Source organism: Carcharodon carcharias, chromosome 2 (assembly GCF_017639515.1).
Source record: "Carcharodon carcharias isolate sCarCar2 chromosome 2, sCarCar2.pri, whole genome shotgun sequence".
NCBI classification, from domain to species: Eukaryota; Metazoa; Chordata; class Chondrichthyes; order Lamniformes; family Lamnidae; genus Carcharodon; species Carcharodon carcharias.
The window spans coordinates 235,037,508-235,064,077 of NC_054468.1; positions in this window are offsets into that span (position 1 = coordinate 235,037,508).

The window sequence follows — 26,570 nt, forward strand, 5'->3', positions numbered from 1 at the left end:
CACACTCCCTGTATCACACACTCCCTGTAACACACGCTCACTGTATCACACCCTCCCTGTATCACACCTTCACTGTATCACACTCTCTCTGTATCACACTCTCCCTGTATCACACCCTCACTGTATCACACTCTCCCTGTATCACACTCTCCCTGTATCACACCCTCGCTGTGTCACACCCTCACTGTATCACACTTTCGCTGTATCACACCCTCACTGTTTCACACTCACCCTGTATCACTCCCTCCCTGTATCACACCCTCGCTGTATCACACCCACACTGTATCACACTCTCCCTGTATCACACTCTCCCTGTATCACACTCTACCTGTATCACACTCTCCCTGTATCAGACTCTCCCTGTATCACACCCTCACTGTATCACACCCACACTGTATCACACTTTTGCTTTATCACACCCTCACTAATTCACACCCTCACTGTATCACACCCACACTGTATCACACCCTCACTGTATCACACTCTCCCTGTATCATACCCTCGCTGTATCACACCCTCACTGTATCAAACTTTCGCTGTATCACACCCTCACCGTATCACACACGCCCTGTATCACACCCTCCGTATATCCCACCCTCACTGTATCACACCCTCACTGTATCACACTCTCCCTGTATCACACCCTCCGTGTATCTCACTCTCCCTGTATCACACTCTCCCTGTATCACACCCTCACTGTATCACACTCTCCCTGTATCACACCATCGCTGTATCACACACTAACTGTATCACACTCACCCTGTATCACACCCTCGCTGTATCACACCCTCACAGTATCACACTCTCCCTGTATCACACCCTCGCTGTATCACACACTAACTGTATCACACTCTCCCTGTATCACACCCTCGCTGTATCACACCCTCCCTGTATCACACTCTACCTGTATCACACTCTCCCTGTATCACACTCTCCCTGTATCACACCCTCACTGTATCACACGCTCACTGTATCACACTTTCGCTTTATCACACCCTCACTAAATCACACCCTCACTGTATCACACCCACGCTGTATCACACCCTCACTGTATCACACTCTCCCTGTATCATACCCTCGCTGTATCACACCCTCACTGTATCAAACTTTCACTGTATCACACCCTCACTGTATCACACACTCCCTGTATCACACCCTCCGTGTATCCCACCCTCACTGTAGCACACCCTCACTGTTTCACACCCTCCCTGTAACACACCCTCCATGCATCACACTCTCCCTGTATCACACTCTCCCTGTATCACACCCTCACTGTATCACACTCTCCCTGTATCACACCCTCGCTGTATCACACACTAACTGTATCACACTCTCCCTGTATCACACCCTCGCTGTATCACACCCTCACAGTATCACACTCTCCCTGTATCAGACCCTCACTGTATCACACTCTCACTGTATCACACCCTCACTGTATCACACTCTCCCTGTATCACACCCTCGCTGTATCGCACTTTCCCTGTATCACACCCTCACTGGATCACACTCTCCCTGTATCACACCATCGCAGTATCACACCCTATCTGTCACAACCTCGCTGTATCACACTCTCCCTGTATCACACTTTCCATGTATCACACCCTCGCTGTATGACACTCTCACTGTATCACACCCTCACTGTATCACACTCTCCCTGTATCACACTCTCCCTGTATCACACCCTCACTGTATCACACTCTCCCTGTATCACACCCTCACTGTATCAAACTCTCCCTGTATCACACGCTCCCTGTATCACACTCTCCCTGTATCACACAATCACTGTATCACACTCTCCCTGTATCACACTCTCCCTCTATCACACCCTCACTGTATCACACTCTCCCTGTATCAAACACTCACTGTATCACGCTCTCCCTGTATCACACTCTCCCTGTATCACACACTCACTGTATCACACTCTCCCTGTATCACACAGTCACTGTATCACACTCTCCCTGTATCACACCCTCACTGCATCACATTCTCCCTGTATCACACTCTTCCTGTATCACGCACTCCCTGTATCACAACCTCACTGTATCAAACTCTCTCTGTATCACACCCTCAATGTATCACACTCTCCCTGTATCACACTCTCCCTGTATCACACCCTGAATGTATCACACCCTTGCTGTATCACACTCGCCCCGTATCACACACTCTCTGTATCACACTCTCCCTGTATCTCACCCTCGCTGTATCACACCCTCACTGTATCACACTCTCACTGTATCAAACCCTCACTGTATAACACCCTCACCGTTATCACTCCCTCGCTGTATCACACCCTCACTGTATCACACCATCGCTATATCACACCCTCGCTGTATCACACCCTCGTTGTATCACACCCTCACTGTATCACACTCTCCCTGTTAAACACCCTCGCTGTATCACACCCTCACTGTATCACACCATCGCTGTATCACACGCTCGCTGTATCACACCCTCGCTGTATCACACCCTCACTGTATCACACTCTCCCTGTATCACACTCTCCCTGTATCACACCCTCGCTGTATCACACCCTCACTGTATCACACTTTCGCTGAATCACACCCTCACTGTATCACACCCTCACTGTATCACACCCTCACTGTATCACACCCAAGCTGTATCAAACCCTCACTGTATCACACTCTCCCTGTATCACACCCTCGCTGTACCACAACCTCACTGTATCACAATTTCGCTGTAACACACACTCACTGCATCACACCCTCGTTGTATCACACCCTTGCTGTATCACACTCTCCTTGTATCACACTCTCCCTGTATCACACCCTCACTGTATCACACCCTCCCTGTATCACACCTTCACTGTATCACACTCTCTCTGTATCACACTCTCCCTGTATCACACCCTCACTGTATCACACTCTCACTGTATCACACTCTCCCTGTATCACACCCTCGCTGTGTCACACCCTCACTGTATCACACTTTCGCTGTATCACACCCTCACTGTTTCACACTCACCCTGTATCACACCCTCCCTGTATCACACTCTCGCTGTATCACACCCACACTGTATCACACTCTCCCTGTATCACTCATGCCCTGTATCACACCCTCACTGTATGACACTCTCACTGCATCACACCCTCACTGTATCACGCTCTCCCTGTATCACACCCTCACTGTATCACATACTAACTGTATCACACTCTCCCTGTATCACACCCTCACTGTATCACACTCTCACTGTATCACACCTTCACTGTATCACACTCTCCCTGTATCACACCCTCACTGTATCACACCCACGCTCTATCACACTCTCCCTTTATCACACTCTCCCTGTATCACACCCTCCCTGTATGACACTCTCACTGTATCACACCCTCACTGTATCACGCTCTCCCTGTATCACACCCTCACTGTATCACACTCTCCCTGTATCACACTCTCCCTGTATCACACCCTCACTGTATCACACTCTCCCTGTATCACACCCTCACTGTATCAAACTCTCCCTGTATCACATGCTCCCTGTATAACACTCTCCCTGTATCACACACTCACTGTATCACACTATCCCTGTATCACACTCTCCCTGTATCACACCCTCACTGTATCACACTCTCCCTGAATCACACACTCACTGTATCACGCTCTCCCTGTATCACACTCTCCCTGTATCACACACTCACTGTATCACACTCTCCCTGTATCACACAGTCACTGTATCACACTCTCCCTGTACCACACCATCACTGTATCACATTCTCCCTGTATCACACTCTTCCTGCAACACACACTCCCTGTATCACACTCTCCCTGTAACACACGCTCACTGTATCACACCCTCCCTGTATCACACCTTCACTGTATCACACTCTCTCTGTATCACACTCTCCCTGAATCACACCCTCACTGTATCACACTCTCCCTGTATCACACTCTCCCTGTATCACACCCTCGCTGTGTCACACCCTCACTGTATCACACTTTCGCTGTATCACACCCTCACTGTTTCACACTCACCCTGTATCACTCCCTCCCTGTATCACACCCTCGCTGTATCACACCCACACTGTATCACACTCTCCCTGTATCACACTCTCCCTGTATCACACTCTACCTGTATCACACTCTCCCTGTATCAGACTCTCCCTGTATCACACCCTCACTGTATCACACCCACACTGTATCACACTTTTGCTTTATCACACCCTCACTAAATCACACCCTCACTGTATCACACCCACACTGTATCACACCCTCACTGTATCACACTCTCCCTGTATCATACCCTCGCTGTATCACACCCTCACTGTATCAAACTTTCGCTGTATCACACCCTCACTGTATCACACATGCCCTGTATCACACCCTCCGTATATCCCACCCTCACTTTATCACACCCTCACTGTATCACACTCTCCCTGTATCACACCCTCCGTGTATCTCACTCTCCCTGTATCACACTCTCCCTGTATCACACCCTCACTGTATCACACTCTCCCTGTATCACACCCTCGCTGTATCACACACTAACTGTATCACACTCTCCCTGTATCACACCCTCGCTGTATCACACCCTCACAGTATCACACTCTCCCTGTATCACACCCTCGCTGTATCACACACTAACTGTATCACACTCTCCCTGTATCACACCCTCGCTGTATCACACCCTCCCTGTATCACACTCTACCTGTATCACACTCTCCCTGTATCACACTCTCCCTGTATCACACCCTCACTGTATCACACGCTCACTGTATCACACTTTCGCTTTATCACACCCTCACTAAATCACACCCTCACTGTATCACACCCACGCTGTATCACACCCTCACTGTATCACACTCTCCCTGTATCATACCCTCGCTGTATCACACCCTCACTGTATCAAACTTTCACTGTATCACACCCTCACTGTATCACACACTCCCTGTATCACACCCTCCGTGTATCCCACCCTCACTGTAGCACACCCTCACTGTTTCACACCCTCCCTGTAACACACCCTCCATGCATCACACTCTCCCTGTATCACACTCTCCCTGTATCACACCCTCACTGTATCACACTCTCCCTGTATCACACCCTCGCTGTATCACACACTAACTGTATCACACTCTCCCTGTATCACACCCTCGCTGTATCACACCCTCACAGTATCACACTCTCCCTGTATCAGACCCTCACTGTATCACACTCTCACTGTATCACACCCTCACTGTATCACACTCTCCCTGTATCACACCCTCGCTGTATCGCACTTTCCCTGTATCACACCCTCACTGGATCACACTCTCCCTTGATCACACCATCGCTGTATCACACCCTATCTGTCACAACCTCGCTGTATCACACTCTCCCTGTATCACACTTTCCATGTATCACACCCTCGCTGTATGACACTCTCACTGTATCACACCCTCACTGTATCACACTCTCCCTGTATCACACTCTCCCTGTATCACACCCTCACTGTATCACACTCTCCCTGTATCACACCCTCACTGTATCAAACTCTCCCTGTATCACACGCTCCCTGTATCACACTCTCCCTGTATCACACAATCACTGTATCACACTCTCCCTGTATCACACTCTCACTCTATCACACCCTCACTGTATCACACTCTCCCTGTATCAAACACTCACTGTATCACGCTCTCCCTGTATCACACTCTCCCTGTATCACACACTCACTGTATCACACTCTCCCTGTATCACACAGTCACTGTATCACACTCTCCCTGTATCACACCCTCACTGCATCACATTCTCCCTGTTTCACTCTCTTCCTGTATCACGCACTCCCTGTATCACAACCTCACTGTATCAAACTCTCTCTGTATCACACCCTCAATGTATCACACTCTCCCTGTATCACACTCTCCCTGTATCACACCCTGAATGTATCACACCCTTGCTGTATCACACTCGCCCCGTATCACACACTCTCTGTATCACACTCTCCCTGTATCTCACCCTCGCTGTATCACACCCTCACTGTATCACACTCTCACTGTATCACACCCTCACTGTATAACACTCTCACCGTTATCACTCCCTCGCTGTATCACACCCTCACTGTATCACACCATCGCTATATCACACCCTCGCTGTATCACACCCTCGTTGTATCACACCCTCACTGTATCACACTCTCCCTGCATCATATTCTCCCTGTATCACACCCTCGCTGTATCACACACTCACTGTATCACACTTTCGCTGAAACACACCCTCACTGTATCACACACTCACTGTATCACAACCACGCTGTTTCACACCCTCTCTGTATCACACTCTCCCTGTATCACACCCTCGCTGTATCACACCCTCACTGTATCACACATTCGCTGTATCACACCCTCACTGTATCACACCCTCGTCGTATCACACCCTCACTGTATCACACTCTCCTTGTATCACACTCTCCCTGTATCACACCCTCACTGTATCATACCATCCCTGTATCACACCTTCACTGTATCACACTCTCCCTGTATCACACTCTCCCTGTATCACACCCTCACTGTACCACACTCTCCCTGTATCACACTCTCTTTGTATCACACCCTCGCTGTATCACACCCTCACTGTATCACACTTTCGCTCTATCACAACTTCACTTTTTCACACTCTCCCTGTATCACACCCTCCCTGTATCACACCCTCGCTGTATCACACCCACAATGAATCAAACTCTCCCTGTATCACGCCCTCGCTGTATCACACCCTAACTGTATCACACTCTCCCTGTACCACACCCTAGCTGTGTCACACCCTCACTGTATCACAATCTCTCTGTATCACACCCTCACTGTATCACACTCTCGCTGTATCACACCCTCACTGTATCACACTCTCCCTGTATCACACCCTCACTGTATCACACTCTCCCTCTATCACACCCTCACTGGATCACACACACCCTGTATCACACCCTTGCTGTATCACACCCTAACTGTATCACACCCTCACTGTATCACACTCTCCTTGTATCACACTCTCCCTGTATCACACCCTCGCTGTATCACACTCTCACTGTATCTCACCCTCACTGTATCACACTCTCACTGTATCACACCCTCACTGTATCACACTCTCCCTGTATCACACCCTCACTGTAACACACTTTCCCTGTATCACACCCTCACTGGATCACACTCTCCCTGTATCACACCCTCACTGTATCACACACTAACTGTATCACACCCTCACTGTAACACACTTTCCCTGTATCACACCCTCACTGGATCACGCTTTCCCTGTATCACACCCTCGCTGTATCACACTCTCACTGTATCACACCCTCACTGTATCACGCTCTCCCTGTATCACACCCTCACTATATCACACTCTCCCTGTATAACACTCTCCCTGTATCACACCCTCACTGTATCACACTCTCCCTGTATCACACCCTCACTGTATCAAACTCTCCCTGTATCACACGCTCCCTGTATCAAAATCTCCCTGTATCACACACTCACTGTATCACACTCTACCTGTATCACACTCTCCCTGTATCACACCCTCACTGTACCACACTCTCCAGGCAACACACACTCACTGTATCATACTCTCCCTGTATCAAACTCTCCCTGTATCACACACTCACTGTATCACATTCTCCCTGTATCACACCCTCGCTGTATCACAACCTCACTGTATCATACCCTCGCTGTATCACACCCTCGCTGTATCACACCCTCGCTGTACCACACCCTCACTGTATCACACCCTTGCTGTATCCCAACCTCACTGTATCACACCCTCACTGTATCACACACTCGCTGTATCACACCCTCACTGTATCACACTCTCCCTGTATCACACCCTTGCTGTATCACACCCTCGCTGTATCACACCCTCACTGTATCACACTTTTGCTGTTACACACCCTGACTGTATCACACCCTCACTGTATCACACCCACGCTGTATCAAACCCTCACTGTATCACACTCTCCCTGTATCACACCCTCACTGTATCACACACTCACTGCATCACACCCTCGCTGTATCACACCCTCGCTGTATCACACCCTCACTGTATCACACACTCGCTGCATCACACTCTCCCTGTATCACACTCTCCCTGTATCACACCCTCACTGTATCACACCCTCCCTGTATCACACTCTCCCTGTATCACACCCTCGCTGTATCACACCCTCACTGTATCACACTTTCGCTGTAACACACCCTCACTGTATCACACCCTCACTGTATCACACCCACGCTGTATCACACCCTCACTGTATCACACTCTCCCTGTATCACACCCTCGCTGTATCACACCCTTACTGTATCACACTTTTGCTGTATCACACCCTCGCTGTATCACACTCTCCCTGTATCACACCCTCGCTGTATCACACCCTCGCTGTATCACACTCTCCCTGTATCACACTCTCCCTGTATCACACTCTCCCTCTATCACACTCTCCCTGTATCACACCCTCACTGTATCACACTCTCCCTGTAAAAAACCCTCGCTGTATCACACACTAAAAGTATCACACTCTCCCTGTATCACACCCTCGCTGTATCACACCCTTACAGTATCACCCTCTCCCTGTATCACACCTTCACTGTATCACGCTCTCACTGTATCACACCCTCACTGTATCACACTCTCCCTGTATCACACCCTCACTGTAACACACTTTCCCTGTATCACACCCTCACTGGATCACACTCTCCATGTAACACACGCTCACTGTATCACACCCTAACTGTATCACACCCTCACTGTATCACAATCTCCCTGTATCACACATGCCCTGTATCACACCCTCACTGTATGACACTCTCACTGTATCACACCCTCACTGTATCACGCTCTCCCTGTATCACACCCTCACTGTATCACACTCTCCCTGTATCACACTCTCCCTGTATCACACCCTCACTGTATCACACTCTCCCTGTATCACACCCTCACTGTATCACACTCTCCCTGTATCACACCCTCCCTGTATGACACTCTCACTGTATCACACCCTCACTGTATCACGCTCTCCCTGTATCACACCCTCACTGTATCACACTCTCCCTGTATCACACTCTCCCTGTATCACACCCTCACTGTATCACACTTTTCCTGTATCACACCCTCACTGTATCAAACTCTCCCTGTATCACACGCTCCCTGTATAACACTCTCCCTGTATCACACACTCACTGTATCACACTCTCCCTGTATCACACTCTCCCTGTATCACACCCTCACTGTATCACACTCTCCCTGAATCACACTCTCCCTGTATCACACACTCACTGTATCACACTCTCCCTGTATCACACAGTCACTGTATCACACTCTCCCTGTATCACACACTCACTGTATCACACTCTCCCTGTATCAGACTCTCCCTGTATCACACCCTCACTGTATCACACCCACACTGTATCACACTTTTGCTTTATCACACCCTCACTAATTCACACCCTCACTGTATCACACCCACACTGTATCACACCCTCACTGTATCACACTCTCCCTGTATCATACCCTCGCTGTATCACACCCTCACTGTATCAAACTTTCGCTGTATCACACCCTCACCGTATCACACACGCCCTGTATCACACCCTCCGTATATCCCACCCTCACTGTATCACACCCTCACTGTATCACACTCTCCCTGTATCACACCCTCCGTGTATCTCACTCTCCCTGTATCACACTCTCCCTGTATCACACCCTCACTGTATCACACTCTCCCTGTATCACACCATCGCTGTATCACACACTCACTGTATCACACTCACCCTGTATCACACCCTCGCTGTATCACACCCTCACAGTATCACACTCTCCCTGTATCACACCCTCGCTGTATCACACACTAACTGTATCACACTCTCCCTGTATCACACCCTCGCTGTATCACACCCTCCCTGTATCACACTCTACCTGTATCACACTCTCCCTGTATCACACTCTCCCTGTATCACACCCTCACTGTATCACACGCTCACTGTATCACACTTTCGCTTTATCACACCCTCACTAAATCACACCCTCACTGTATCACACCCACGCTGTATCACACCCTCACTGTATCACACTCTCCCTGTATCATACCCTCGCTGTATCACACCCTCACTGTATCAAACTTTCACTGTATCACACCCTCACTGTATCACACACTCCCTGTATCACACCCTCCGTGTATCCCACCCTCACTGTAGCACACCCTCACTGTTTCACACCCTCCCTGTAACACACCCTCCATGCATCACACTCTCCCTGTATCACACTCTCCCTGTATCACACCCTCACTGTATCACACTCTCCCTGTATCACACCCTCGCTGTATCACACACTAACTGTATCACACTCTCCCTGTATCACACCCTCGCTGTATCACACCCTCACAGTATCACACTCTCCCTGTATCAGACCCTCACTGTATCACACTCTCACTGTATCACACCCTCACTGTATCACACTCTCCCTGTATCACACCCTCGCTGTATCGCACTTTCCCTGTATCACACCCTCACTGGATCACACTCTCCCTGTATCACACCATCGCAGTATCACACCCTATCTGTCACAACCTCGCTGTATCACACTCTCCCTGTATCACACTTTCCATGTATCACACCCTCGCTGTATGACACTCTCACTGTATCACACCCTCACTGTATCACACTCTCCCTGTATCACACTCTCCCTGTATCACACCCTCACTGTATCACACTCTCCCTGTATCACACCCTCACTGTATCAAACTCTCCCTGTATCACACGCTCCCTGTATCACACTCTCCCTGTATCACACAATCACTGTATCACACTCTCCCTGTATCACACTCTCCCTCTATCACACCCTCACTGTATCACACTCTCCCTGTATCAAACACTCACTGTATCACGCTCTCCCTGTATCACACTCTCCCTGTATCACACACTCACTGTATCACACTCTCCCTGTATCACACAGTCACTGTATCACACTCTCCCTGTATCACACCCTCACTGCATCACATTCTCCCTGTATCACACTCTTCCTGTATCACGCACTCCCTGTATCACAACCTCACTGTATCAAACTCTCTCTGTATCACACCCTCAATGTATCACACTCTCCCTGTATCACACTCTCCCTGTATCACACCCTGAATGTATCACACCCTTGCTGTATCACACTCGCCCCGTATCACACACTCTCTGTATCACACTCTCCCTGTATCTCACCCTCGCTGTATCACACCCTCACTGTATCACACTCTCACTGTATCAAACCCTCACTGTATAACACCCTCACCGTTATCACTCCCTCGCTGTATCACACCCTCACTGTATCACACCATCGCTATATCACACCCTCGCTGTATCACACCCTCGTTGTATCACACCCTCACTGTATCACACTCTCCCTGTTAAACACCCTCGCTGTATCACACCCTCACTGTATCACACCATCGCTGTATCACACGCTCGCTGTATCACACCCTCGCTGTATCACACCCTCACTGTATCACACTCTCCCTGTATCACACTCTCCCTGTATCACACCCTCGCTGTATCACACCCTCACTGTATCACACTTTCGCTGAATCACACCCTCACTGTATCACACCCTCACTGTATCACACCCTCACTGTATCACACCCAAGCTGTATCAAACCCTCACTGTATCACACTCTCCCTGTATCACACCCTCGCTGTACCACAACCTCACTGTATCACAATTTCGCTGTAACACACACTCACTGCATCACACCCTCGTTGTATCACACCCTTGCTGTATCACACTCTCCTTGTATCACACTCTCCCTGTATCACACCCTCACTGTATCACACCCTCCCTGTATCACACCTTCACTGTATCACACTCTCTCTGTATCACACTCTCCCTGTATCACACCCTCACTGTATCACACTCTCACTGTATCACACTCTCCCTGTATCACACCCTCGCTGTGTCACACCCTCACTGTATCACACTTTCGCTGTATCACACCCTCACTGTTTCACACTCACCCTGTATCACACCCTCCCTGTATCACACTCTCGCTGTATCACACCCACACTGTATCACACTCTCCCTGTATCACTCATGCCCTGTATCACACCCTCGCTGTATGACACTCTCACTGCATCACACCCTCACTGTATCACGCTCTCCCTGTATCACACCCTCACTGTATCACATACTAACTGTATCACACTCTCCCTGTATCACACCCTCACTGTATCACACTCTCACTGTATCACACCTTCACTGTATCACACTCTCCCTGTATCACACCCTCACTGTATCACACCCACGCTCTATCACACTCTCCCTTTATCACACTCTCCCTGTATCACACCCTCCCTGTATGACACTCTCACTGTATCACACCCTCACTGTATCACGCTCTCCCTGTATCACACCCTCACTGTATCACACTCTCCCTGTATCACACTCTCCCTGTATCACACCCTCACTGTATCACACTCTCCCTGTATCACACCCTCACTGTATCAAACTCTCCCTGTATCACATGCTCCCTGTATAACACTCTCCCTGTATCACACACTCACTGTATCACACTATCCCTGTATCACACTCTCCCTGTATCACACCCTCACTGTATCACACTCTCCCTGAATCACACACTCACTGTATCACGCTCTCCCTGTATCACACTCTCCCTGTATCACACACTCACTGTATCACACTCTCCCTGTATCACACAGTCACTGTATCACACTCTCCCTGTACCACACCATCACTGTATCACATTCTCCCTGTATCACACTCTTCCTGCAACACACACTCCCTGTATCACACTCTCCCTGTAACACACGCTCACTGTATCACACCCTCCCTGTATCACACCTTCACTGTATCACACTCTCTCTGTATCACACTCTCCCTGAATCACACCCTCACTGTATCACACTCTCCCTGTATCACACTCTCCCTGTATCACACCCTCGCTGTGTCACACCCTCACTGTATCACACTTTCGCTGTATCACACCCTCACTGTTTCACACTCACCCTGTATCACTCCCTCCCTGTATCACACCCTCGCTGTATCACACCCACACTGTATCACACTCTCCCTGTATCACACTCTCCCTGTATCACACTCTACCTGTATCACACTCTCCCTGTATCAGACTCTCCCTGTATCACACCCTCACTGTATCACACCCACACTGTATCACACTTTTGCTTTATCACACCCTCACTAAATCACACCCTCACTGTATCACACCCACACTGTATCACACCCTCACTGTATCACACTCTCCCTGTATCATACCCTCGCTGTATCACACCCTCACTGTATCAAACTTTCGCTGTATCACACCCTCACTGTATCACACATGCCCTGTATCACACCCTCCGTATATCCCACCCTCACTTTATCACACCCTCACTGTATCACACTCTCCCTGTATCACACCCTCCGTGTATCTCACTCTCCCTGTATCACACTCTCCCTGTATCACACCCTCACTGTATCACACTCTCCCTGTATCACACCCTCGCTGTATCACACACTAACTGTATCACACTCTCCCTGTATCACACCCTCGCTGTATCACACCCTCACAGTATCACACTCTCCCTGTATCACACCCTCGCTGTATCACACACTAACTGTATCACACTCTCCCTGTATCACACCCTCGCTGTATCACACCCTCCCTGTATCACACTCTACCTGTATCACACTCTCCCTGTATCACACTCTCCCTGTATCACACCCTCACTGTATCACACGCTCACTGTATCACACTTTCGCTTTATCACACCCTCACTAAATCACACCCTCACTGTATCACACCCACGCTGTATCACACCCTCACTGTATCACACTCTCCCTGTATCATACCCTCGCTGTATCACACCCTCACTGTATCAAACTTTCACTGTATCACACCCTCACTGTATCACACACTCCCTGTATCACACCCTCCGTGTATCCCACCCTCACTGTAGCACACCCTCACTGTTTCACACCCTCCCTGTAACACACCCTCCATGCATCACACTCTCCCTGTATCACACTCTCCCTGTATCACACCCTCACTGTATCACACTCTCCCTGTATCACACCCTCGTTGTATCACACACTAACTGTATCACACTCTCCCTGTATCACACCCTCGCTGTATCACACCCTCACAGTATCACACTCTCCCTGTATCAGACCCTCACTGTATCACACTCTCACTGTATCACACCCTCACTGTATCACACTCTCCCTGTATCACACCCTCGCTGTATCGCACTTTCCCTGTATCACACCCTCACTGGATCACACTCTCCCTTGATCACACCATCGCTGTATCACACCCTATCTGTCACAACCTCGCTGTATCACACTCTCCCTGTATCACACTTTCCATGTATCACACCCTCGCTGTATGACACTCTCACTGTATCACACCCTCACTGTATCACACTCTCCCTGTATCACACTCTCCCTGTATCACACCCTCACTGTATCACACTCTCCCTGTATCACACCCTCACTGTATCAAACTCTCCCTGTATCACACGCTCCCTGTATCACACTCTCCCTGTATCACACAATCACTGTATCACACTCTCCCTGTATCACACTCTCACTCTATCACACCCTCACTGTATCACACTCTCCCTGTATCAAACACTCACTGTATCACGCTCTCCCTGTATCACACTCTCCCTGTATCACACACTCACTGTATCACACTCTCCCTGTATCACACAGTCACTGTATCACACTCTCCCTGTATCACACCCTCACTGCATCACATTCTCCCTGTTTCACTCTCTTCCTGTATCACGCACTCCCTGTATCACAACCTCACTGTATCAAACTCTCTCTGTATCACACCCTCAATGTATCACACTCTCCCTGTATCACACTCTCCCTGTATCACACCCTGAATGTATCACACCCTTGCTGTATCACACTCGCCCCGTATCACACACTCTCTGTATCACACTCTCCCTGTATCTCACCCTCGCTGTATCACACCCTCACTGTATCACACTCTCACTGTATCACACCCTCACTGTATAACACTCTCACCGTTATCACTCCCTCGCTGTATCACACCCTCACTGTATCACACCATCGCTATATCACACCCTCGCTGTATCACACCCTCGTTGTATCACACCCTCACTGTATCACACTCTCCCTGCATCATATTCTCCCTGTATCACACCCTCGCTGTATCACACACTCACTGTATCACACTTTCGCTGAAACACACCCTCACTGTATCACACACTCACTGTATCACAACCACGCTGTTTCACACCCTCTCTGTATCACACTCTCCCTGTATCACACCCTCGCTGTATCACACCCTCACTGTATCACACATTCGCTGTATCACACCCTCACTGTATCACACCCTCGTCGTATCACACCCTCACTGTATCACACTCTCCTTGTATCACACTCTCCCTGTATCACACCCTCACTGTATCATACCATCCCTGTATCACACCTTCACTGTATCACACTCTCCCTGTATCACACTCTCCCTGTATCACACCCTCACTGTACCACACTCTCCCTGTATCACACTCTCTTTGTATCACACCCTCGCTGTATCACACCCTCACTGTATCACACTTTCGCTCTATCACAACTTCACTTTTTCACACTCTCCCTGTATCACACCCTCCCTGTATCACACCCTCGCTGTATCACACCCACAATGAATCAAACTCTCCCTGTATCACGCCCTCGCTGTATCACACCCTAACTGTATCACACTCTCCCTGTACCACACCCTAGCTGTGTCACACCCTCACTGTATCACAATCTCTCTGTATCACACCCTCACTGTATCACACTCTCGCTGTATCACACCCTCACTGTATCACACTCTCCCTGTATCACACCCTCACTGTATCACACTCTCCCTCTATCACACCCTCACTGGATCACACACACCCTGTATCACACCCTTGCTGTATCACACCCTAACTGTATCACACCCTCACTGTATCACACTCTCCTTGTATCACACTCTCCCTGTATCACACCCTCGCTGTATCACACTCTCACTGTATCTCACCCTCACTGTATCACACTCTCACTGTATCACACCCTCACTGTATCACACTCTCCCTGTATCACACCCTCACTGTAACACACTTTCCCTGTATCACACCCTCACTGGATCACACTCTCCCTGTATCACACCCTCACTGTATCACACACTAACTGTATCACACCCTCACTGTAACACACTTTCCCTGTATCACACCCTCACTGGATCACGCTTTCCCTGTATCACACCCTCGCTGTATCACACTCTCACTGTATCACACCCTCACTGTATCACGCTCTCCCTGTATCACACCCTCACTATATCACACTCTCCCTGTATAACACTCTCCCTGTATCACACCCTCACTGTATCACACTCTCCCTGTATCACACCCTCACTGTATCAAACTCTCCCTGTATCACACGCTCCCTGTATCAAAATCTCCCTGTATCACACACTCACTGTATCACACTCTACCTGTATCACACTCTCCCTGTATCACACCCTCACTGTACCACACTCTCCAGGCAACACACACTCACTGTATCATACTCTCCCTGTATCAAACTCTCCCTGTATCACACACTCACTGTATCACATTCTCCCTGTATCACACCCTCGCTGTATCACAACCTCACTGTATCATACCCTCGCTGTATCACACCCTCGCTGTATCACACCCTCGCTGTACCACACCCTCACTGTATCACACCCTTGCTGTATCCCAACCTCACTGTATCACACCCTCACTGTATCACACACTCGCTGTATCACACCCTCACTGTATCACACTCTCCCTGTATCACACCCTTGCTGTATCACACCCTCGCTGTATCACACCCTCACTGTATCACACTTTTGCTGTTACACACCCTGACTGTATCACACCCTCACTGTATCACACCCACGCTGTATCAAACCCTCACTGTATCACACTCTCCCTGTATCACACCCTCACTGTATCACACACTCACTGCATCACACCCTCGCTGTATCACACCCTCGCTGTATCACACCCTCACTGTATCACACACTCGCTGCATCACACTCTCCCTGTATCACACTCTCCCTGTATCACACCCTCACTGTATCACACCCTCCCTGTATCACACTCTCCCTGTATCACACCCTCGCTGTATCACACCCTCACTGTATCACACTTTCGCTGTAACACACCCTCACTGTATCACACCCTCACTGTATCACACCCACGCTGTATCACACCCTCACTGTATCACACTCTCCCTGTATCACACCCTCGCTGTATCACACCCTTACTGTATCACACTTTTGCTGTATCACACCCTCGCTGTATCACACTCTCCCTGTATCACACCCTCGCTGTATCACACCCTCGCTGTATCACACTCTCCCTGTATCACACTCTCCCTGTATCACACTCTCCCTCTATCACACTCTCCCTGTATCACACCCTCACTGTATCACACTCTCCCTGTAAAAAACCCTCGCTGTATCACACACTAAAAGTATCACACTCTCCCTGTATCACACCCTCGCTGTATCACACCCTTACAGTATCACCCTCTCCCTGTATCACACCTTCACTGTATCACGCTCTCACTGTATCACACCCTCACTGTATCACACTCTCCCTGTATCACACCCTCACTGTAACACACTTTCCCTGTATCACACCCTCACTGGATCACACTCTCCATGTAACACACGCTCACTGTATCACACCCTAACTGTATCACACCCTCACTGTATCACAATCTCCCTGTATCACACATGCCCTGTATCACACCCTCACTGTATGACACTCTCACTGTATCACACCCTCACTGTATCACGCTCTCCCTGTATCACACCCTCACTGTATCACACTCTCCCTGTATCACACTCTCCCTGTATCACACCCTCACTGTATCACACTCTCCCTGTATCACACCCTCACTGTATCACACTCTCCCTGTATCACACCCTCCCTGTATGACACTCTCACTGTATCACACCCTCACTGTATCACGCTCTCCCTGTATCACACCCTCACTGTATCACACTCTCCCTGTATCACACTCTCCCTGTATCACACCCTCACTGTATCACACTTTTCCTGTATCACACCCTCACTGTATCAAACTCTCCCTGTATCACACGCTCCCTGTATAACACTCTCCCTGTATCACACACTCACTGTATCACACTCTCCCTGTATCACACTCTCCCTGTATCACACCCTCACTGTATCACACTCTCCCTGAATCACACTCTCCCTGTATCACACACTCACTGTATCACACTCTCCCTGTATCACACAGTCACTGTATCACACTCTCCCTGTATCACACACTCACTGTATCACACTCTCCCTGTATCACACTCTCCCTGTATCACACACTCCCTGTATCACACTCTCTCTGTATCACACCCTCAATGTATCACACTCTCCCTGTATCACACTCTCCCTGTATCACACCCTGAATGTATCACACCCCTGCTGTATCACTCTCGCCCTGTATCACACACTCTCTGTATCACACTCTCCCTGTATCACAACCTCGCTGTATCACACCCTCACTGTATCACACCATCGCTGTATCACACCCTCGCTGTATCACACCCTCGCTGTATCACACCCTCACTGTATCACACTCTCCCTGTATCACACTCTCCCTGTATCACACCCTCGCTGTATCACACCCTCACTGTATCACACTTTCGCTGAATCGCACCCTCACTGTATCACACCCTCACTGTATCACACCCAAGCCGTATCAAATCCTCCCTGTATCACACTCTCCCTGTATCACACCCTCGCTGTACCACACCCTCACTGTATCACAATTTCGCTGTATCACACACTCACTGCATCACACCCTCGTTGTATCACACCCTCGCTGTATCACACTATCCTTGTATCACACTCTCCCTGTATCACACCCTCACTGTATCACACCCTCCCTGTATCACACCTTCACTGTTTCACAATCTCTCTGTATCACACTCTCCCTGTATCACACCCTCACTGTATCACACTCTCCCTGTATCAAACTCTCCCTGTATCACACCCTCGCTGTGTCACCCCCTCACTGTATCACACTTTCGCTGTATCACACCCTCACTGTTTCACACTCACCCTGTATCACACCCTCCCTGTATCACACCCTCGCTGTATCACACCCACACTGTATCACACTCTCCCTGTATCACAAGTGCCCTGTATCACACCCTCGCTATATGACACTCTCACTGTATCACACCCTCACTGTATCACGCTCTCCCTGTATCACACCCTCACTGTATCACATACTAACTTTATCACACTCTCCCTGTATCAAACTTTCCCTGTATCACACCCTAACTGTATCACACCCTCGCTCTATCACACTCTCCCTTTATCACACTCTCCCTGTATCACACCCTCCCTGTATGACACTCTCACTGTATCACACCCTCACTGTATCACGCTCTCCCTGTATCACACACTCACTGTATCACACTCTCCCTGTATCACACCCTCACTGTATCAAACTCTCCCTGTATCACATGCTCCCTGTATAACACTCTCCCTGTATCACACACTCACTGTATCACACTCTCCCTGTATCACACTCTCCCTGTATCACACCCTCACTGTATCACACTCTCCCTGAATCACACACTCACTGTATCACGCTCTCCCTGTATCACACTCTCCCTGTATCACACACTCACTGTATCACACTCTCCCTGTATCACACAGTCACTGTATCACACTCTCCCTGTACCACACCCTCACTGTATCACATTCTCCCTGTATCACACTCTTCCTGTATCACACACTCCCTGTTTCACACTCTCTCTGTATCACACCCTCAATGTATCACACTCTCCCTGTATCACACTCTCCCTGTATCACACCCTGAATGTATCACACCCTTGCTGTATCACACTCGCCCTGTATCACACCCTCGCTGTATCACACCCTCACTGTATCACACCATCGCTGTATCACACCCTCGCTGTATCACACCCTCGCTGTATCACACCCTCACTGTATCACACTCTCCCTGTATCACACTCTCCCTGTATCACACCCTCGCTGTATCACACCCTCACTGTATCACACTTTCGCTGAATCACACCCTCACTGTATCACACCCTCACTGTATCACACCCAAGCTGTATCAAACCCTCCCTGTATCACACTCTCCCTGTATTACACCCTCGCTGTATCACACCCTCACTGTATCACAATTTCGCTGTATCACACACTCACTGCATCACACCCTCGTTGTATCACACCCTTGCTGTATCACACTCTCCTTGTATCACACTCTCCCTGTATCACACCCTCACTGTATCACACCCACCCTGTATTACACCTTCACTGTATCACACTCTCTCTGTATCACACTCTCCCTGTATCTCACCCTCACTGTATCACACTCTCCCTGTATCACACTCTCCCTGTATCACACCCTCGCTGTGTCACACCCTCACTGTATCACACTTTCGCTGTATCACACCATCACTGTTTCACAATCACCCTGTATCACACCCTGCCTTTATCACACCCTTGCTGTATCACACCCACACTGTATCACACTCTCCCTGTATCACACTCTCCCTGTATCACACTCTACCTGTATCACACTCTCCCTGTATCACACTCTCCCTGTATCACACCCTCACTGTATCACACCCTCACTGTATCACACTTTAGCTTTATCACACCCTCACTAAATCACACCCTCACTGTATCACACCCACGCTGTATCACACCCTCACTGTATCACACTCTCCCTGTATCATACCCTCGCTGTATCACACCCTCACTGTATCAAACTTTCGCTGTATCACACCCTCACTGTATCACACACTCCCTGTATCACACCCTCCGTGTATCCCACTCTCACTGTATCACACCCTCACTGTATCACACTCTCCCTGTATCACACCCTCTGTGTATCACACTCTCCCTGTATCACACTCTCCCTGTATCACACCCTCACTGTATCACACTCTCCCTGTATCATACCCTCGCTGTATCACACCCTCACTGTATCAAACTTTCACTGTATCACACCCTCACTGTATCACACACTCCCTGTATCACACCCTCCGTGTATCCCACCCTCACTGTAGCACACCCTCACTGTTTCACACCCTCCCTGTAACACACCCTCCATGCATCACACTCTCCCTGTATCACACTCTCCCTGTATCACACCCTCACTGTATCACACTCTCCCTGTATCACACCCTCGCTGTATCACACACTAACTGTATCACACTCTCCCTGTATCACACCCTCGCTGTATCACACCCTCACAGTATCACACTCTCCCTGTATCAGACCCTCACTGTATCACACTCTCACTGTATCACACCCTCACTGTATCACACTCTCCCTGTATCACACCCTCGCTGTATCGCACTGTCCCTGTATCACACCCTCACTGGATCACACTCTCCCTGTATCACACCCTCGCAGTATCACACCCTCTCTGTCACAACCTCGCTGTATCACACTCTCCCTGTATCACACTTTCCATGTATCACACCCTCGCTGTATGACACTCTCCCTGTATCACACCCTCACTGTATCACACTCTCCCTGTATCACACTCTCCCTGTATCACACCCTCACTGTATCACACTCTCCCTGTATCACACCCTCACTGTATCAAACTCTCCCTGTATCACACGCTCCCTGTATCACACTCTCCCTGTATCACACAATCACTGTATCACACTCTCCCTGTATCACACTCTCCCTCTATCACACCCTCACTGTATCACACTCTCCCTGTATCAAACACTCACTGTATCACGCTCTCCCTGTATCACACTCTCCCTGTATCACACACTCACTGTATCACACTCTCCCTGTATCACACAGTCACTGTATCACACTCTCCCTGTATCACACCCTCACTGCATCACATTCTCCCTGTATCACACTCTTCCTGTATCACGCACTCCCTGTATCACAACCTCACTGTATCAAACTCTCTCTGTATCACACCCTCAATGTATCACACTCTCCCTGTATCACACTCTCCCTGTATCACACCCTGAATGTATCACACCCTTGCTGTATCACACTCGCCCCGTATCACACACTCTCTGTATCACACTCTCCCTGTATCTCACCCTCGCTGTATCACACCCTCACTGTATCACACTCTCACTGTATCAAACCCTCACTGTATAACACCCTCACCGTTATCACTCCCTCGCTGTATCACACCCTCACTGTATCACACCATCGCTATATCACACCCTCGCTGTATCACACCCTCGTTGTATCACACCCTCACTGTATCACACTCTCCCTGTTAAACACCCTCGCTGTATCACACCCTCACTGTATCACACCATCGCTGTATCACACGCTCGCTGTATCACACCCTCGCTGTATCACACCCTCACTGTATCACACTCTCCCTGTATCACACTCTCCCTGTATCACACCCTCGCTGTATCACACCCTCACTGTATCACACTTTCGCTGAATCACACCCTCACTGTATCACACCCTCACTGTATCACACCCTCACTGTATCACACCCAAGCTGTATCAAACCCTCACTGTATCACACTCTCCCTGTATCACACCCTCGCTGTACCACAACCTCACTGTATCACAATTTCGCTGTAACACACACTCACTGCATCACACCCTCGTTGTATCACACCCTTGCTGTATCACACTCTCCTTGTATCACACTCTCCCTGTATCACACCCTCACTGTATCACACCCTCCCTGTATCACACCTTCACTGTATCACACTCTCTCTGTATCACACTCTCCCTGTATCACACCCTCACTGTATCACACTCTCACTGTATCACACTCTCCCTGTATCACACCCTCGCTGTGTCACACCCTCACTGTATCACACTTTCGCTGTATCACACCCTCACTGTTTCACACTCACCCTGTATCACACCCTCCCTGTATCACACTCTCGCTGTATCACACCCACACTGTATCACACTCTCCCTGTATCACTCATGCCCTGTATCACACCCTCGCTGTATGACACTCTCACTGCATCACACCCTCACTGTATCACGCTCTCCCTGTATCACACCCTCACTGTATCACATACTAACTGTATCACACTCTCCCTGTATCACACCCTCACTGTATCACACTCTCACTGTATCACACCTTCACTGTATCACACTCTCCCTGTATCACACCCTCACTGTATCACACCCACGCTCTATCACACTCTCCCTTTATCACACTCTCCCTGTATCACACCCTCCCTGTATGACACTCTCACTGTATCACACCCTCACTGTATCACGCTCTCCCTGTATCACACCCTCACTGTATCACACTCTCCCTGTATCACACTCTCCCTGTATCACACCCTCACTGTATCACACTCTCCCTGTATCACACCCTCACTGTATCAAACTCTCCCTGTATCACATGCTCCCTGTATAACACTCTCCCTGTATCACACACTCACTGTATCACACTATCCCTGTATCACACTCTCCCTGTATCACACCCTCACTGTATCACACTCTCCCTGAATCACACACTCACTGTATCACGCTCTCCCTGTATCACACTCTCCCTGTATCACACACTCACTGTATCACACTCTCCCTGTATCACACAGTCACTGTATCACACTCTCCCTGTACCACACCATCACTGTATCACATTCTCCCTGTATCACACTCTTCCTGCAACACACACTCCCTGTATCACACTCTCCCTGTAACACACGCTCACTGTATCACACCCTCCCTGTATCACACCTTCACTGTATCACACTCTCTCTGTATCACACTCTCCCTGAATCACACCCTCACTGTATCACACTCTCCCTGTATCACACTCTCCCTGTATCACACCCTCGCTGTGTCACACCCTCACTGTATCACACTTTCGCTGTATCACACCCTCACTGTTTCACACTCACCCTGTATCACTCCCTCCCTGTATCACACCCTCGCTGTATCACACCCACACTGTATCACACTCTCCCTGTATCACACTCTCCCTGTATCACACTCTACCTGTATCACACTCTCCCTGTATCAGACTCTCCCTGTATCACACCCTCACTGTATCACACCCACACTGTATCACACTTTTGCTTTATCACACCCTCACTAAATCACACCCTCACTGTATCACACCCACACTGTATCACACCCTCACTGTATCACACTCTCCCTGTATCATACCCTCGCTGTATCACACCCTCACTGTATCAAACTTTCGCTGTATCACACCCTCACTGTATCACACATGCCCTGTATCACACCCTCCGTATATCCCACCCTCACTTTATCACACCCTCACTGTATCACACTCTCCCTGTATCACACCCTCCGTGTATCTCACTCTCCCTGTATCACACTCTCCCTGTATCACACCCTCACTGTATCACACTCTCCCTGTATCACACCCTCGCTGTATCACACACTAACTGTATCACACTCTCCCTGTATCACACCCTCGCTGTATCACACCCTCACAGTATCACACTCTCCCTGTATCACACCCTCGCTGTATCACACACTAACTGTATCACACTCTCCCTGTATCACACCCTCGCTGTATCACACCCTCCCTGTATCACACTCTACCTGTATCACACTCTCCCTGTATCACACTCTCCCTGTATCACACCCTCACTGTATCACACGCTCACTGTATCACACTTTCGCTTTATCACACCCTCACTAAATCACACCCTCACTGTATCACACCCACGCTGTATCACACCCTCACTGTATCACACTCTCCCTGTATCATACCCTCGCTGTATCACACCCTCACTGTATCAAACTTTCACTGTATCACACCCTCACTGTATCACACACTCCCTGTATCACACCCTCCGTGTATCCCACCCTCACTGTAGCACACCCTCACTGTTTCACACCCTCCCTGTAACACACCCTCCATGCATCACACTCTCCCTGTATCACACTCTCCCTGTATCACACCCTCACTGTATCACACTCTCCCTGTATCACACCCTCGCTGTATCACACACTAACTGTATCACACTCTCCCTGTATCACACCCTCGCTGTATCACACCCTCACAGTATCACACTCTCCCTGTATCAGACCCTCACTGTATCACACTCTCACTGTATCACACCCTCACTGTATCACAATCTCCCTGTATCACACCCTCGCTGTATCGCACTTTCCCTGTATCACACCCTCACTGGATCACACTCTCCCTTGATCACACCATCGCTGTATCACACCCTATCTGTCACAACCTCGCTGTATCACACTCTCCCTGTATCACACTTTCCATGTATCACACCCTCGCTGTATGACACTCTCACTGTATCACACCCTCACTGTATCACACTCTCCCTGTATCACACTCTCCCTGTATCACACCCTCACTGTATCACACTCTCCCTGTATCACACCCTCACTGTATCAAACTCTCCCTGTATCACACGCTCCCTGTATCACACTCTCCCTGTATCACACAATCACTGTATCACACTCTCCCTGTATCACACTCTCACTCTATCACACCCTCACTGTATCACACTCTCCCTGTATCAAACACTCACTGTATCACGCTCTCCCTGTATCACACTCTCCCTGTATCACACACTCACTGTATCACACTCTCCCTGTATCACACAGTCACTGTATCACACTCTCCCTGTATCACACCCTCACTGCATCACATTCTCCCTGTTTCACACTCTTCCTGTATCACGCACTCCCTGTATCACAACCTCACTGTATCAAACTCTCTCTGTATCACACCCTCAATGTATCACACTCTCCCTGTATCACACTCTCCCTGTATCACACCCTGAATGTATCACACCCTTGCTGTATCACACTCGCCCCGTATCACACACTCTCTGTATCACACTCTCCCTGTATCTCACCCTCGCTGTATCACACCCTCACTGTATCACACTCTCACTGTATCACACCCTCACTGTATAACACTCTCACCGTTATCACTCCCTCGCTGTATCACACCCTCACTGTATCACACCATCGCTATATCACACCCTCGCTGTATCACACCCTCGTTGTATCACACCCTCACTGTATCACACTCTCCCTGCATCATATTCTCCCTGTATCACACCCTCGCTGTATCACACACTCACTGTATCACACTTTCGCTGAAACACACCCTCACTGTATCACACACTCACTGTATCACAACCACGCTGTTTCACACCCTCTCTGTATCACACTCTCCCTGTATCACACCCTCGCTGTATCACACCCTCACTGTATCACACATTCGCTGTATCACACCCTCACTGTATCACACCCTCGTCGTATCACACCCTCACTGTATCACACTCTCCTTGTATCACACTCTCCCTGTATCACACCCTCACTGTATCATACCATCCCTGTATCACACCTTCACTGTATCACACTCTCCCTGTATCACACTCTCCCTGTATCACACCCTCACTGTACCACACTCTCCCTGTATCACACTCTCTTTGTATCACACCCTCGCTGTATCACACCCTCACTGTATCACACTTTCGCTCTATCACAACTTCACTTTTTCACACTCTCCCTGTATCACACCCTCCCTGTATCACACCCTCGCTGTATCACACCCACAATGAATCA